We start from the raw sequence: 15683 nt of genomic DNA, 5'->3' as shown, positions 1-15683 counted from the left end.
TACTAGGGGTTAGAGCTTGTGGGCTTACTCATTGTGGCTACTAGGGGTTAGAGCTTGTGGGCTTACTCATTGTGGCTACTAGGGGTTAGAGCTTGTGGGCTTACTCATGTAGGCTACTAGGGGTTAGAGCTTGTGGGCTTACTCATGTAGGCTACTAGGGGTTAGAGCTTGTGGGCTTACTCATGTAGGCTACTAGGGGTTAGAGCTTGTGGGCTTACTGATGTAGGCTACTAGGGTTTAGAGCTTGTGGGCTTACTCATGTAGGCTACTAGGGGTTAGAGCTTGTGGGCTTACTCATGTAGGCTACTAGGGGTTATAGCTTGTGGGCTTACTCATGTAGGCTACTAGGGGTTAGAGCTTGTGGGCTTACTCATGTAGGCTACTAGGGGTTAGAGCTTGTGGGCTTACTCATGTAGGCTACTAGGGGTTAGAGCTTGTGGGCTTACTCATTGTGGCTACTAGGGGTTAGAGCTTGTGGGCTTACTCATTGTGGCTACTAGGGGTTAGAGCTTGTGGGCTTACTCATGTAGGCTGCTAGGGGTTAGAGCTTGTGGGCTTACTCATTGGGCTACTAGGGGTTAGAGCTTGTGGGCTTACTCATGTAGGCTACTAGGGGTTAGAGCTTGTGGGCTTACTCATGTAGGCTACTAGGAGTTAGAGCTTGTGGGCTTACTCATTGTGGCTACTAGGGGTTAGAGCTTGTGGGCTTAGTCATGTAGGCTACTAGGGGTTAGAGCTTGTGGGCTTACTCATTGTGGTTACTAGGGGTTAGAGCTTGTGGGCTTACTCATTGTGGCTACTAGGGGTTAGAGCTTGTGGGCTTACTCATGTAGGCTACTAGGGGTTAGAGCTTGTGGGCTTTCTCATGTAGGCTACTAGGGGTTAGAGCTTGTGGGCTTACTCATGTAGGCTACTAGGGGTTAGAGCTTGTGGGCTTACTCATTGTGGCTACTAGGGGTTAGAGCTTGTGGGCTTACTCATTGTGGCTACTAGGGGTTAGAGCTTGTGGGCTTACTCATGTAGGCTACTAGGGGTTAGAGCTTGTGGGCTTACTCATGTAGGCTACTAGGGGTTAGAGCTTGTGGGCTTACTCATGTAGGCTACTAGGGGTTAGAGCTTGTGGGCTTACTGATGTAGGCTACTAGGGTTTAGAGCTTGTGGGCTTACTCATGTAGGCTACTAGGGGTTAGAGCTTGTGGGCTTACTCATGTAGGCTACTAGGGGTTATAGCTTGTGGGCTTACTCATGTAGGCTACTAGGGGTTAGAGCTTGTGGGCTTACTCATGTAGGCTACTAGGGGTTAGAGCTTGTGGGCTTACTCATGTAGGCTACTAGGGGTTAGAGCTTGTGGGCTTACTCATGTAGGCTACTAGGGGTTAGAGCTTGTGGGCTTACTCATTGTGGCTACTAGGGGTTAGAGCTTGTGGGCTTACTCATGTAGGCTACTAGGGGTTAGAGCTTGTGGGCTTACTCATGTAGGCTACTAGGAGTTAGAGCTTGTGGGCTTACTCATTGTGGCTACTAGGGGTTAGAGCTTGTGGGCTTAGTCATGTAGGCTACTAGGGGTTAGAGCTTGTGGGCTTACTCATTGTGGTTACTAGGGGTTAGAGCTTGTGGGCTTACTCATTGTGGCTACTAGGGGTTAGAGCTTGTGGGCTTACTCATGTAGGCTACTAGGGGTTAGAGCTTGTGGGCTTTCTCATGTAGGCTACTAGGGGTTAGAGCTTGTGGGCTTACTCATGTAGGCTACTAGGGGTTAGAGCTTGTGGGCTTACTCATTGTGGCTACTAGGGGTTAGAGCTTGTGGGCTTACTCATTGTGGCTACTAGGGGTTAGAGCTTGTGGGCTTACTCATGTAGGCTACTAGGGGTTAGAGCTTGTGGGCTTACTCATGTAGGCTACTAGGAGTTAGAGCTTGTGGGCTTACTCATTGTGGCTACTAGGGGTTAGAGCTTGTGGGCTTAGTCATGTAGGCTACTAGGGGTTAGAGCTTGTGGGCTTACTCATTGTGGTTACTAGGGGTTAGAGCTTGTGGGCTTACTCATTGTGGCTACTAGGGGTTAGAGCTTGTGGGCTTACTCATGTAGGCTACTAGGGGTTAGAGCTTGTGGGCTTTCTCATGTAGGCTACTAGGGGTTAGAGCTTGTGGGCTTACTCATGTAGGCTACTAGGGGTTAGAGCTTGTGGGCTTACTCATTGTGGCTACTAGGGGTTAGAGCTTGTGGGCTTACTCATTGTGGCTACTAGGGGTTAGAGCTTGTGGGCTTACTCATGTAGGCTACTAGGGGTTAGAGCTTGTGGGCTTACTCATTGTGGCTACTAGGGGTTAGAGCTTGTGGGCTTACTCATGTAGGCTACTAGGGGTTAGAGCTTGTGGGCTTACTCATGTAGGCTACTAGGATTAGAGCTTGTGGGCTTAGTCATGTAGGCTACTAGGGGTTAGAGCTTGTGGGCTTACTCATTGTGGTTACTAGGGGTTAGAGCTTGTGGGCTTACTCATTGTGGCTACTAGGGGTTAGAGCTTGTGGGCTTACTCATGTAGGCTACTAGGGGTTAGAGCTTGTGGGCTTTCTCATGTAGGCTACTAGGGGTTAGAGCTTGTGGGCTTACTCATGTAGGCTACTAGGGGTTAGAGCTTGTGGGCTTACTCATTGTGGCTACTAGGGGTTAGAGCTTGTGGGCTTACTCATTGTGGCTACTAGGGGTTAGAGCTTGTGGGCTTACTCATGTAGGCTCCTAGGGGTTAGAGCTTGTGGGCTTACTCATGTAGGCTACTAGGGGTTAGAGCTTGTGGGCTTACTCATTGTGGCTACTAGGGGTTAGAGCTTGTGGGCTTACTCATGTAGGCTACTAGGGGTTAGAGCTTGTGGACTTACTCATGTAGGCTACTAGGAATTAGAGCTTGTGGGCTTACTCATTGTGGCTACTAGGGGTTAGAGCTTGTGGGCTTAGTCATGTAGGCTACTAGGGGTTAGAGCTTGTGGGCTTACTCATTGTGGCTACTAGGGGTTAGAGCTTGTGGGCTTACTCATGTAGGCTACTAGGGGTTAGAGCTTGTGGGCTTACTCATGTAGGCTACTAGGGGTTAGAGCTTGTGGGCTTAGTCATGTAGGCTGCTAGGGGTTAGAGCTTGTGGGCTTACTCATTGTGGCTACTAGGGGTTAGAGCTTGTGGGCTTACTCATTGTGGCTACTAGGGGTTAGAGCTTGTGGGCTTACTCATGTAGGCTACTAGGGGTTAGAGCTTGTGGGCTTACTCATGTAGGCTACTAGGAGTTAGAGCTTGTGGGCTTACTCATTGTGGCTACTAGGGGTTAGAGCTTGTGGGCTTAGTCATGTAGGCTACTAGGGGTTAGAGCTTGTGGGCTTACTCATTGTGGTTACTAGGGGTTAGAGCTTGTGGGCTTACTCATTGTGGCTACTAGGGGTTAGAGCTTGTGGGCTTACTCATGTAGGCTACTAGGGGTTAGAGCTTGTGGGCTTTCTCATGTAGGCTACTAGGGGTTAGAGCTTGTGGGCTTACTCATGTAGGCTACTAGGGGTTAGAGCTTGTGGGCTTACTCATTGTGGCTACTAGGGGTTAGAGCTTGTGGGCTTACTCATTGTGGCTACTAGGGGTTAGAGCTTGTGGGCTTACTCATGTAGGCTACTAGGGGTTAGAGCTTGTGGGCTTACTCATGTAGGCTACTAGGGGTTAGAGCTTGTGGGCTTACTCATTGTGGCTTCTAGGGGTTAGAGCTTGTGGGCTTACTCATTGTGGCTACTAGGGGTTAGAGCTTGTGGGCTTACTCATGTAGGCTACTAGGGGTTAGAGCTTGTGGGCTTACTCATGTAGGCTACTAGGGGTTAGAGCTTGTGGGCTTACTCATTGTGGCTACTAGGGGTTAGAGCTTGTGGGCTTACTCATTGTGGCTAATAGGGGTTAGAGCTTGTGGGCTTACTCATTGTGGCTACTAGGGGTTAGAGCTTGTGGGCTTACTCATGTAGGCTACTAGGGGTTAGAGCTTGTGGGCTTACCAACACCACGTGACTGAGACGAGTTGCGCGGTGCGGGAAAGAGGCGCGGACGGAAGGGGGGTCCACATTTCGCAAGCGTAGAGAAGGGAGTGAATGACTGTGGTCGAGAAGACCTGAAGCTTAGTGCGGAGCGACAGACCAGGTAGCTTCCACACAGCATTATGCAACCGATGAAAAGATAATGCCGCTCGACTGATTCGGAGTGAGACCTCTGCTGTTAAACCGGAGCTGGTCATGAGCACACTGCCCAGGTATGGGAAACTCTCCACAACTGCCCCATCAACGATTGGAAGTTGTGGGGGTGGAGTGCCCGACGGTACAAAATACCCAGGCAGGTGCTTCGTTTTGGTGGGGCTGATGGTAAGGCCCCACCTCTTAGTGGCACACTCCAGTTTCAGCAGCAGCGCCTCCAACTCCTCCTCTGAGTGAGCCGCAATTACCAGGTCATCGGCATACATAACGTGGTTGACCAATAGGGAGCCATCCCTTGACCACACCCAGGCATCGATCAGCCTCCCATTGTATCTGTACCAGATTGAAATTCCTCCGGTACAGCTACTGAAGGCTTCACGAACTACGTGGTCAAAATAGATGTAAAACAATTTTGGAGCCAAAGGACATCCCTGTCGCACCCCAAGGTGTACAGGGAATGGCTCTGACTCCCGGCCACGTAGTTTTACCCGGGCCCGCTCAACATCATGAAGGTCCTTAATGATCGTGAGCAGAGAGTCAGGGACTCCGAAAGCACGAAGAACGACCCAGAGCCCAGGCCTACTGATGGTATCATAGGCCTTGACCAGGTCAATAAAGCAGAGATGTAGGTCTTGTTGGAATTCCCTACACCTCTGCTGTAGCAAGCAGACAGAATATATGGCATCTGTGCAGGACTGCCCTTTCCTGAAACCACATTGGGGCTCCGCAAGGCTCTCCTCAGCGTGCCTGGCAAGGCGGTGTTGAATAATCCTTGCGAAGACCTTTCTCAAAATATCTGAGGAGTGAGATGCTCCTGTAGTTGTTACAGTCTGTGCGGTCTCCCTTCTTAAAGATGGGGATCACCAGGGCATCCTTCCAGTCCTGCGGAACCCGTCCAGTGGTCCAGACTGTTGATATGTCATGTAGGGCAGTCTGTGCACAAATGCCACCGTCCCTCAGCATTTCGCTTGGGAGATCATCTCTGCCTGGTGCCTTTCCTGGTCTCAGACTCTGGATCGCTTTCAGTACTTCCTCAACAGATGGCACCTCAGACAGCCACTCAAAGGAGGTGACTTCCTCTTCCAATATGTGAGGCACCGCAGCCTCAGCAGGGTCTTCCCTACTTTGTCCCACGATGCCTTCCATGTGGAGGGATTTCCCCTCCCCCAGGACTTCACAAAAATGCTCAGCAAATCTGCAAACCTGTTCCTGGGGGTTGGAGATTGGATCACCGTTTCTTCCCCTAATAATGGTAATAGGTGTGGCGCTGCAGGTTACTTTTTGATGGAATTAAATAGGGATTTGTGATCGCAGGCCATTGAGGCAGATTCCATCTCCTCAGCAACCCGCGACCACCACCCATCCTTGCAGCGCCTCACGGCTCTCCGAACCTCCGAGCGAATGATGCGGTAAGCTTCCTCATTCTCCGACGTGGAATGCTGTAGCCGATGAGAGTGGGCCTGTCGCTTTTTCTCAGCCAACTTGAACACCTCCTCTGTCAGCCAGGGTCTCTGGGGAGGTCTGGACCGTGTACCCAAAGCAACCATTGCAGCTGCCCGAGTCAGTCCTAAACCTCACCCATTTACCGTCAACATCTGGAGGAGTGGGGGACAATGCCAACCCCAGCTGCAAGCGATGATGAAATTCTCGCTTGCAACTTAATCAGCTAGCTGAGACCAGGCCACCTTAGGTTTGAATGGGGTCCTGGGTGTACACCCACCACTGGAGTGGAAGAATGGCAGGCGCGTTTTACAGATGACTAGTCGATGGTCAGAGGATAGATCAGCTCCACGGTAGGTCCTGGTGTCAAGGACATGGGCCCACATCCGCTGGTCTGTCACTACGTAGTCCAGCAGATGTTCCTGCTTGGACCCGGCATGCATCCATGATGTATGGATGCGCCGATGCCGGAACAGCGTGTTGGTAATTACAAGCCCATGGGCTGCACAAAAATCTAGTAGCCTCCTACTGTTATTGAGCTGATCTGGCTCATGCCTTCCAATCACTCCAGACCAGGTGCCAGCATTAAAGTCTCCCAACAAGATGACTATCCCGAGGGGCCACTTTAGCTAGCACCTGTAACAGGTCATAGAAGGCATCTGACTCATCAGCCTTGCCTGCATCCCTCCACGGATGTTCGTCTTCAGTGGGGGCATAAGTAACCACGACCACCACTCCTCGCCTCCGGTTGATGGGAAGGCGAGCCCAAAGTAGCCTGGGGCTTACAGCTTCCCACACCTCACTGCCACGCTCCCACACCCCCTTCATTATTTTGTTCAGAAGAGCCACTCCCTGTTGTTTGGCAGTCTCCTGCCCCGAGTAGAGGACTGTCCACCCCTCATGGTGGCAGGAGCCAGAGCCAGTCCACCGGACCTCCTGAATACCACAGAGATCCAGGCGGTACCGGTCCAGCTCCCGACAGAGGAGTGGCAGCCTCTCCTCCGCAGTGAGCGTTCGAACATTTCACGTGGCCATCCGTAGTGGCTTTATGTTGTTTCTGGAGGAGCCCCGAGGGTAAAGATTCAATCTCCTGACTCCGCCAAATGGGGTTTGGCCAGGAGACATCATAGACGCCTGTTCCCCCGGGGCCTCCGGCACAAGCTTGTTAATAAAAATTTTCAGTTATGGTTTAGTGGTAATTAATTGAAGGTGGAGGGGTTACCAGCCCCTCGCACTCATCCAGAGCCCCCATTTAGCCGCTGTGGTGATCACAGGCACCATGAGGGGATAGGCCAATCGGAATTGGCCCTCCCCCCCACAGCACTGTCCAAGACAGCGTTGCCCGTCCGGCACCACGAGGTAGGGGGTTGGTTTACACACCTACACACACACACCTACACACACACGTACACACGACCCCCCTCACGCCTCCGCCATTTCATCACGCGATCTTTTATTTTGTTGGCGAGTCATTCTCCCCGCAGCTAGTGTCACGCGAGGAAGGCACACTCGCCTGGGGACATCGCGAGGGCCTCGAACGTCCGAACATCAGTCGGTCTGACGGACTGATGGTCGGTCTGACGGACTGATGGTCGGTCTGACGGACTGATGGTCGGTCTGACGGACTGATGGTCGGTTTGACGGACTGATGGCGAGTCTCACGGACTGATGGCGAGTCTCACGGACTGATGGTCAGTCTGACGGACTGATGGTCGGTTTGACAGACTGATGGTCAGTCTGACGGACTGATGGTCAGTCTGACGGACTAATGGCGAGTCTGACGGACGGTCAGTCTGACGGACTGATGGCGAGTCTCACGGACTGATGGCGAGTCTCACGGACTGATGGCGAGTCTCACGGACTGATGGTCAGTCTGATGGATTGATGGTCGGTTTGACGGACTGATGGTCAGTCTGACGGACTGATGGCGAGTCTGACGGACTGATGGTCAGTCTGACGGACTGATGGTCGGTTTGACGGACTGATGGTCAGTCTCACGGACTGATGGCGAGTCTCACGGACTGATGGTCAGTCTGACGGACTGATGGCGAGTCTGACGGACTGATGGCGAGTCTCACGGACTGATGGTCAGTCTGATGGACTGTGGGCGAGTCTGATGGGCTGATGGTCAGTCTCACGGACTGATGGTCAGTCTCACGGACTGGTGGTCAGTCTGATGGACTGATGGTCAGTCTGACGGACTGATGGCGAGTCTGACGGACGGATGGTCAGTCTCACGGATTGGTGGTCAGTCCGTCAGTCCTTCCGTCCGTGCCGAGTACCCCCACTGCCGCTCGTCGGCACGGCCGCTTTCTTCAATTAAGGAAGTTGGACCTCCCTGGAGCTCTATTTTCAGCCCCCCCCCCCCACCTACACGCAAACAACGGCCTCGGTTTCGAAATCGTATCCACGCCAAATCGGCCGACGGAACGTTCGATCCCGAGTAAAAAAAAAATGCTCCAGTTCCACACAGCCACACGCACTCCCGAGAGAGCTAGCTTATGCCGACCACAACAACGGACAAAAAAAAAAGAAGTTTTGTTTCCCCACCGTATTCTCCGGATTATTGACCGTATTCAGCCGGGGGAAGGGAAGAATAACGTGACTAGGGCACGCGGCTTGACGAAACGAACAGCAGGGCCAATCAGAATCTTACTCCAGAGACCGGCCTCCCCCCGTGTGGTGGCAGAGGGAGGTTCTCGTCCCGGAAGACGCCGCCGCCGCTGCCGCTTGCAAGCTGCTCCGTTAAGAGTCAGAATCATCCCCCCCCCCCTCCCCCCGTCGTGATGCAGGCCTGGTCACCATCGTCCCTGTTTCTCAAGCGGCCACGCTTATACGAAAAATTATAACACTTACATGGGACTATCGTTTTAACTGGAATAAGAACGGACAATAATACACTGTAACATGATAAAAAAATATTCTTATTGAGGAGCGAGTAGGAAAGAGAGATTTGAGGAGCGAGCAGGAGAGAGAGAGATTTGAGGAGCGAGTAGAGGAGAGAGAGATTTGAGGAGCGAGTAGGGAGAGATTTGAAGAGCGAGTAGGGGAGAGAGATTTGAGGAGTGAGTAGGAGAGAGATTTGAGGAGCGAGTAGGAGAGAGAGATTTGAGGAGCGAGCAGGAGAGGGAGATTTGAGGAGTAGAGAGAGAGATTTGAGGAGCGAGTAGGGGAGAGAGATTTGAGCGAGCAGGAGAGGGAGATTTGAGGAGTGAGTAGGGGAGAGAGATTTGAGGAGCGACTAGGAGAGGGAGCTTTGAGGAGCGAGTAGGAGAGAGAGATTTTTTTAAGCTACCCGTCGGAGGCCGTTTGACTGTGGGAAGGGCTGAGTGCAGATGCAGCACTTGTCGTAGTTATAAAGAAAAAAGAGAGCGAGAGAGAGCCAAATGGAGTAGGAAGAGAGGGGGTAGAGAGAGAGGAGAGGCAGAGAGGGGGTATAGAGAGAGGGGGGGCAGAGAGGGGGGTAGAGAGAGAGAGGGGGGGCAGAGAGGGGGGTAGAGAGAGAGGGAAGGGGAAAGAAAAAAAAATTGGGTCTTTCACTTAAAAGGGGGGGGGGGGAGGGTTACATAAAGCAAAGCATTAAAAAAAACTGAAATGATGAACGGAGCAAAGTGCCGACTACACCGAGCATCTTCTTGTTTCTTCTGATCGTAAAAAAAAGAGAGTGATTTGAGGAGCGAGTAAGGAGAGAGAGTTTGAAGAGCGAGTAGGGGAGAGAGATTTGAGGAGCGAGTAGGAGAGAGATTTGAGGAGCGAGTAGGAGAGATTTGAGGATCGAGTAGGAGAGAGAGATTTGAGGAGCAAGTAGGGGAGAGAGATTTGAGGAGCGAGTAGGAGAGATTTGAGGAGCGAGTAGGGGAGAGAGATTTGAGGAGCGAGTAGGAGAGAGATTTGAGGAGCGAGTCGGAGAGAGAGATTTGAGGAGCGAGTAGGGAGAGAGATTTGAGTAGGGAGAGAGATTTGAGGAGCGAGTAGGAGAGAGAGATTTGAGGAGCGAGTAGGGAGATTTGAGGAGCGAGTAGGAGAGAGAGATTTGAGGAGCGAGTAGGAGAGAGAGATTTGAGGAGCGAGTAGGGAGAGAGAGATTTGAGGAGCGAGTAGGAGATAAAGATTTGAGGAACGAGTAGGAGAGAGAGATTTGAGGAGCGAGTAGGGAGAGAGAGAGTTGAGAAGCGAGTAGGGAGAGCGAGATTTGAGGAGCGAGTAGGAGAGGAGAGATTTGAGGAGCGAGTAGGAGAGGAGAGATTTGAGGAGCGAGTAGGAGAGAGAGATTTGAGGAGAGAGAGAGTTGAGGAGCGAGTAGGGGAGAGAGATTTGAGGAGCGAGTAGGAGAGAGATTTGAGGAGCGAGTAGGAGAGATTTGAGGATCGAGTAGGAGAGAGAGATTTGAGGAGCAAGTAGGGGAGAGAGATTTGAGGAGCGAGTAGGAGAGATTTGAGGAGCGAGTAGGGGAGAGAGATTTGAGGAGCGAGTAGGAGAGAGATTTGAGGAGCGAGTCGGAGAGAGAGATTTGAGGAGCGAGTAGGGAGAGAGATTTGAGTAGGGAGAGAGATTTGAGGAGCGAGTAGGAGAGAGATTTGAGGAGCGAGTAGGGAGATTTGAGGAGCGAGTAGGAGATAAAGATTTGAGGAACGAGTAGGAGAGAGAGATTTGAGGAGCGAGTAGGGAGAGAGAGAGTTGAGAAGCGAGTAGGGAGAGCGAGATTTGAGGAGCGAGTAGGAGAGGAGAGATTTGAGGAGCGAGTAGGAGAGGAGAGATTTGAGGAGCGAGTAGGAGAGAGAGATTTGAGGAGAGAGAGAGTTGAGGAGCGAGTAGGGGAGAGAGATTTGAGGAGCGAGTAGGAGAGATTTGAGGATCGAGTAGGAGAGAGAGATTTGAGGAGCGAGTAGGAGAGATTTGAGGATCGAGTAGGAGAGAGAGATTTGAGGAGCGAGTAGGGGAGAGTGATTTGAGGAGCGAGTAGGAGAGATTTGAGGAGCGAGTAGGGGAGAGAGATTTGAGGAGCGAGTAGGAGAGAGAGATTTGAGGAGCGAGTAGGGAGAGAGATTTGAGTAGGGAGAGAGATTTGAGGAGCGAGTAGGAGAGAGAGATTTGAGGAGCGAGTAGGAGAGGAGAGATAAGAGGAGCGAGTAGGAGAGGAGAGATTTGAGGAGCGAGTAGGAGAGAGAGATTTAAGGAGAGAGGGAGAGTTGAGGAGCGAGTAGGGGAGAGAGATTTGAGGAGCGAGTAGGAGAGAGAGATTTGAGGAGCGAGTAGGAGAGATTTGAGGAGCGAGTAAGAGAGAGAGATTTGAGGAGCGAGTAGGGAGAGAGAGATTTGAGGAGCGAGTAGGGAGAGAGAGTTGAGAAGCGAGTAGGGAGAGAGAGATTTGAGGAGCGAGTAGGAGAGATTTGAGGAGCGAGTAAGAGAGAGATATTTGAGGAGCGAGTAGCGGAGAGAGATTTGAGGAGCGAGTAGGAGAGGAGAGATTTGAGCGAGTAGGAGAGAGGAGAGATTTGAGGAGCGAGTAGGCAGAGAGAGATTTGAGGAGTAGGAGATTTAAGCGAGTAGGAGAGAGTTGAGGAGCGAGTAGGAGAGAGAGGAGAGATTTGAGCAGCGAGTAGGGGAGAGAAATTTGCTTGTCAATGCAAGCTCGGCGAGGGCCCAGAGGACGTCGTGGCAAGCCGCCATTTACTAACAAACCTCAATGTTGGCTGCGTTAGTGAATGTAACTCAGAGTCGAATGTAACTGCTAACAAAGGTAGGTGGGATAGGAACATCACAGCCAGTTATGACCTAAACTGATTAATAACGTCCTTCCAGCGATTGCTCAGTTTGTACCCATCTTCTCGTTTGAAATTGTCTGTTTATATATCTGGATGGCTTCATGAACGAATCATTGCTGATAGCCCGTGGGTTTGCAGAGTACCTTCGTCTTGGCAAAATCAATTTCGTGTGCCCACCGCGTTAAAATAATGATCAGCCACGGCTGAGGTATTGGTCCTACTGTGTTTCAGATCTGCCTTGTGTTCACGAATCCAGTCCGAGACATGTCGTTTAGTTTCCCCAATGTAACTGCTGCTGCAGACACAGCTTAGTTTGTAGACACCGGGGTATTGCATGTCAGGGATCACATCCTTCACAGATGGGATCAAATCACGAATTTTATGTACTGTGTTGAACCGTACCTGAATTTTGTACTTGCTTATGATTTTGGAAATGTTTTTGGTGACCCCTGCAATGTATGGCAGGGTGATGGTTTTGATTGGGTCCTCAGATGGTTCTTTCCCAACGGTTGGGGTGATAGCTTTACGGATTGTGTAGTCTGAATATCCATTCATCTTGAGGGCTAGGTGGTGATGGTCAGAAATACATTGAGCTCTATGGTGTAGAGTTTTGATTAGGAAATTCTTCTGGGATGGATGGTGGTGGGAGTCAGGTTTTAGTTAGGCATCCGTGTGGGTGGCTTTCCTGTAGACAGTGCCCCATTGAGCCATCAGTCTCTTTTCGATTTAAACGTCCAATGGTAACTTGCCATCCTTTTCCACCTCCATGGTGAATTTGATGGCTTGGTGTATGGAATTGATGTGGTTGAAGAATTGGTCCAGAGCTGGTAGGCTATGTGGCCAGATGACGAACGTATAATCTACAGTGAGGGAAAAAAGTATTTGATCCCATGCTGATATTGCCCGTTTGCCCACTGACAAAGAAATGATCAGTCTATAATTTTAATGGTAGGTTTATTTGAACAGTGAGAGACAGAATAACAAAATCCAGAAAATCGCATGTCAAAAATGTTATAAATTGATTTGCATTTTAATGAGGGAAATAAGTATTTGACCCCCTCTCAATCAGAAAGATTTCTGGCTCCCAGGTATCTTTTATACAGGTAACGAGCTGAGATTAGGAGCACACTCTTGAAGTGCTCCTAATCTCAGCTTGTTACCTGTATAAAAGACACCTGTCCACAGAAGCAATCAATTAATCAGATTTCAAACTCTCCACCATGGCCAAGACCAAAGAGCTCTCCAAGGATACCAGGGACAAGATTGTAGACCTACACAAGGCTGGAATGGGCTACAAGACCATTGCCAAGCAGCTTGGTGAGGTGACAACAGTTGGTGCGATTATTCGCAAATGGAAGAAACACAAAAAAACTGTCAATCTCCCTCGGCCTGGGGCTCCATGCAAGATCTCACCTCGTGGAGTTGCAATGATGAGAACGGTGAGGAATCAACCTAGAACTACACGGGAGGATCTTGTCAACGATCTCAAGGCAGCTGGGACCATAGTCACCAAGAAAACAATTGGTAACACACTACGCCGTGAAGGACTGAAATCCTGCAGCGCCCGCAAGGTCACCCTGCTCAAGAAAGCACATATACATGCCCGTCTGAAGTTTTCCAATGAACATCTGAATGATTCCGAGGACAACTGGGTGAAAGTGTTGTGGTCAGATGAGACCAAAATGGAGCTCTTTGGCATCAACTCAACTCACCGTGTTTGGAGGAGGAATGCTGCCTATGACCCCAAGAACACCATCCCCACCGTCAAACATGGAGGTGGAAACATAATGCTTTGGGTGTTTTTCTGCTAAGGGGACAGGACAACTTCACCGGATCAAAGGGACGATGGACGGGGCCATGTACTGTCAAATCTTGGGTGAGAACCTCCTTCCCTCAGCCAGGGCATTGAAAATGGGTCGTGGATGGGAATTCCAGCATGACAATGACCCAAAACACACGGCCAAGGCAACAAAGGAGTGGCTCAAGAAGAAGCACATTAAGGTCCTGGAGTGGCCTAGCCAGTCTCCAGACCTTAATCCCATAGAAAATGTGGAGGGAACTGAAGGTTCGAGTTGCCAAACGTCAGCCTCGAAACTTTAATGACTTGGAGAAGATCTGCAAAGAGTGGGACAAAATCCCTCCTGAGATGTGTGCAAACCTGGTGGCCAACTACAAGAAACGTCTGACCTCTGTGATTGCCAACAAGGGTTTTGCCACCAAGTACTAAGTCATGTTTTGCAGAGGGGTCAAATACTTATTTCCCTCATTAAAATGCAAATCAATTAATAACATTTTTGACATGCATTTTTCTGGATTTTTTTGTTATTCTTTCACTGTTCAAATAAACCTACCATTAAAATTATAGACTGATAATTTATTTGTCAGTAGGCAAACGTACAAAATCAGCAGGGGATCAAATACTTTATTTCCCTCACTGTACGTACCTCTTCCACAAGGATGTAGGGTAGATGCCTGGATAGCATCTGTCTCATATTTCTCCATGAAAACATTGGCTAAAACTGGAGATAAGGGAGAGCCTATTGGGGTACCTTCAACTTGTTTGTAGAATGTTCCATTCCAGATGAAGCAAGTGTTGGTGAGGCAGTGTCTAACCAGGGCCGATACATCAGCATTCAGTCCTTGTTGGACCAAATCTTCAACGATTGTTAATGGTGTCAGGCACAGGAACGTTGGTAAACAAAGATACCACATCGAAACTGACAAGTAAATCACCTGGAGATAGTGAGATGTCCTTAATTGAAGAAACAAAGTGAGCTGAGTTAAGCACAGCCGAGGTGGTCTTACCAGTGAATGGTTGCAAGGTCTAAGACAGAAATCAGGCCAGTTTGTGGGTGGGTGAGCCAATGGTGGAGACGATAGGACGGAGTGGTGTACCTTCTTTATGGATTTTTGGTAAGCCATAAAATCTGGGTGGTCTAGCAGTGGAGGGTTTTAAGGAAAACCGCTTGGTTAGTTCGATTAAAGACGTCGAATCAGTGATGCTGATGGTTTTCGTAACCAGGCGGTTGGTAGGATCTCTATTAATTGTGGTATAGCTGCCATCATTAAGTAGGTCCTGAATTTTGTTATTGTATGTGGTTTTGTCCATGATGACAGCGGCGTTGCCCTTGTCAGCTGAGAGGATGACTATATCATCTCTCTTTTTAGTTGAGAGAGTTCAAGGCGCTCCTCCTTGCTGATGTTGCTAATCGGTGTCTGAGCGTTTTTGAGGATTGCAGCGATTTACGATCTTGCGACGTCTCTAGGAACGTGTCCCAAACCCTTTAGGTCTACGTCGACCTGGGCAATGATATCATCAAGTGGGATGTGTTTAGGGGTGACTGCGAAATTCAACCCTTTAGCCAGAACTGATTTTAGGCTGTCGGAAATTGGGCTGTTGCTCTGATCGATAACAATCTTGTTACCATCTAACTTTTTAATGTCTGGATCTGGCTTCTTCTTGGAGAGGAGGTTGAGGGCCTTGTCTAAATTGCCGGTTTACTTTCGAGCGAGCTTCTTACAGGGATGACGGTAGCTACAAATAACGACGACAGAGGATGTCTGGTATTGGCGCTGTCATCAAGAAACGAATTTCTCTACAACTGCTTCTCTTGCTGTTGTTGTTGTTGCGTGTTTGCCTGTTGTCAGTTTGACACGTAGGCTTTCGCGACCAATGCGATTCATAATCAAGTGTAATTGGGCTAAGATCGCGTAAGTATAGATGTGTCACTAACCTGCCACCACCCCGACAGCCAATTATTAAGGTTTGTTACGTAGACAACGAGCGGCCAATTGGTTACTAGTACAGCCCACCGGCGTGTTGGAGAGTAAATCCACGTTTACGATTTCAGAACTGTGACAGTCCTCCGGTAATTACATCCGGCATCATCGAGCGATTGCTGTCAGAATTGTGATGCAACCTTGCTAACTGGCCGTGCCGGGTGATGGGGGCGGGTTAACAACAACTTTTCCGAACAAAAACCTTTATTACGAATAATTTGTCGTCCTTCCCCCCGCCCCCCCCTACACCGCCCCCGGCACCTCCGATGAGGACCGCTGTCTACGTACGGTGGCAACACCGCGGCGGCCCCCGGGGCTCTTGCGAACGACGGCTTACGAGGGACCCGAAACGCCCCGTGGGAATTAACCACCGGCGCCGCGGGTCCGCCGGTCGTCGGATCGCGGAACCGCCACCGCGACCCTCCGCAGGGATCGGTGGCTCCAACGTGTTGCGGTTCACAACGATCCGGAGGAGAATGCGGCGAAAAAA

The sequence above is a fragment of the Petromyzon marinus genome, chromosome 74 (genome assembly GCF_048934315.1).
Source record: "Petromyzon marinus isolate PM22_M1 ecotype Great Lakes invasive population chromosome 74, UKy_Petmar_22M1.pri1.0, whole genome shotgun sequence".
In the NCBI taxonomy this organism is placed as follows: domain Eukaryota; kingdom Metazoa; phylum Chordata; class Hyperoartia; order Petromyzontiformes; family Petromyzontidae; genus Petromyzon; species Petromyzon marinus.
Note: the sequence above shows the minus strand (reverse complement) of the source record.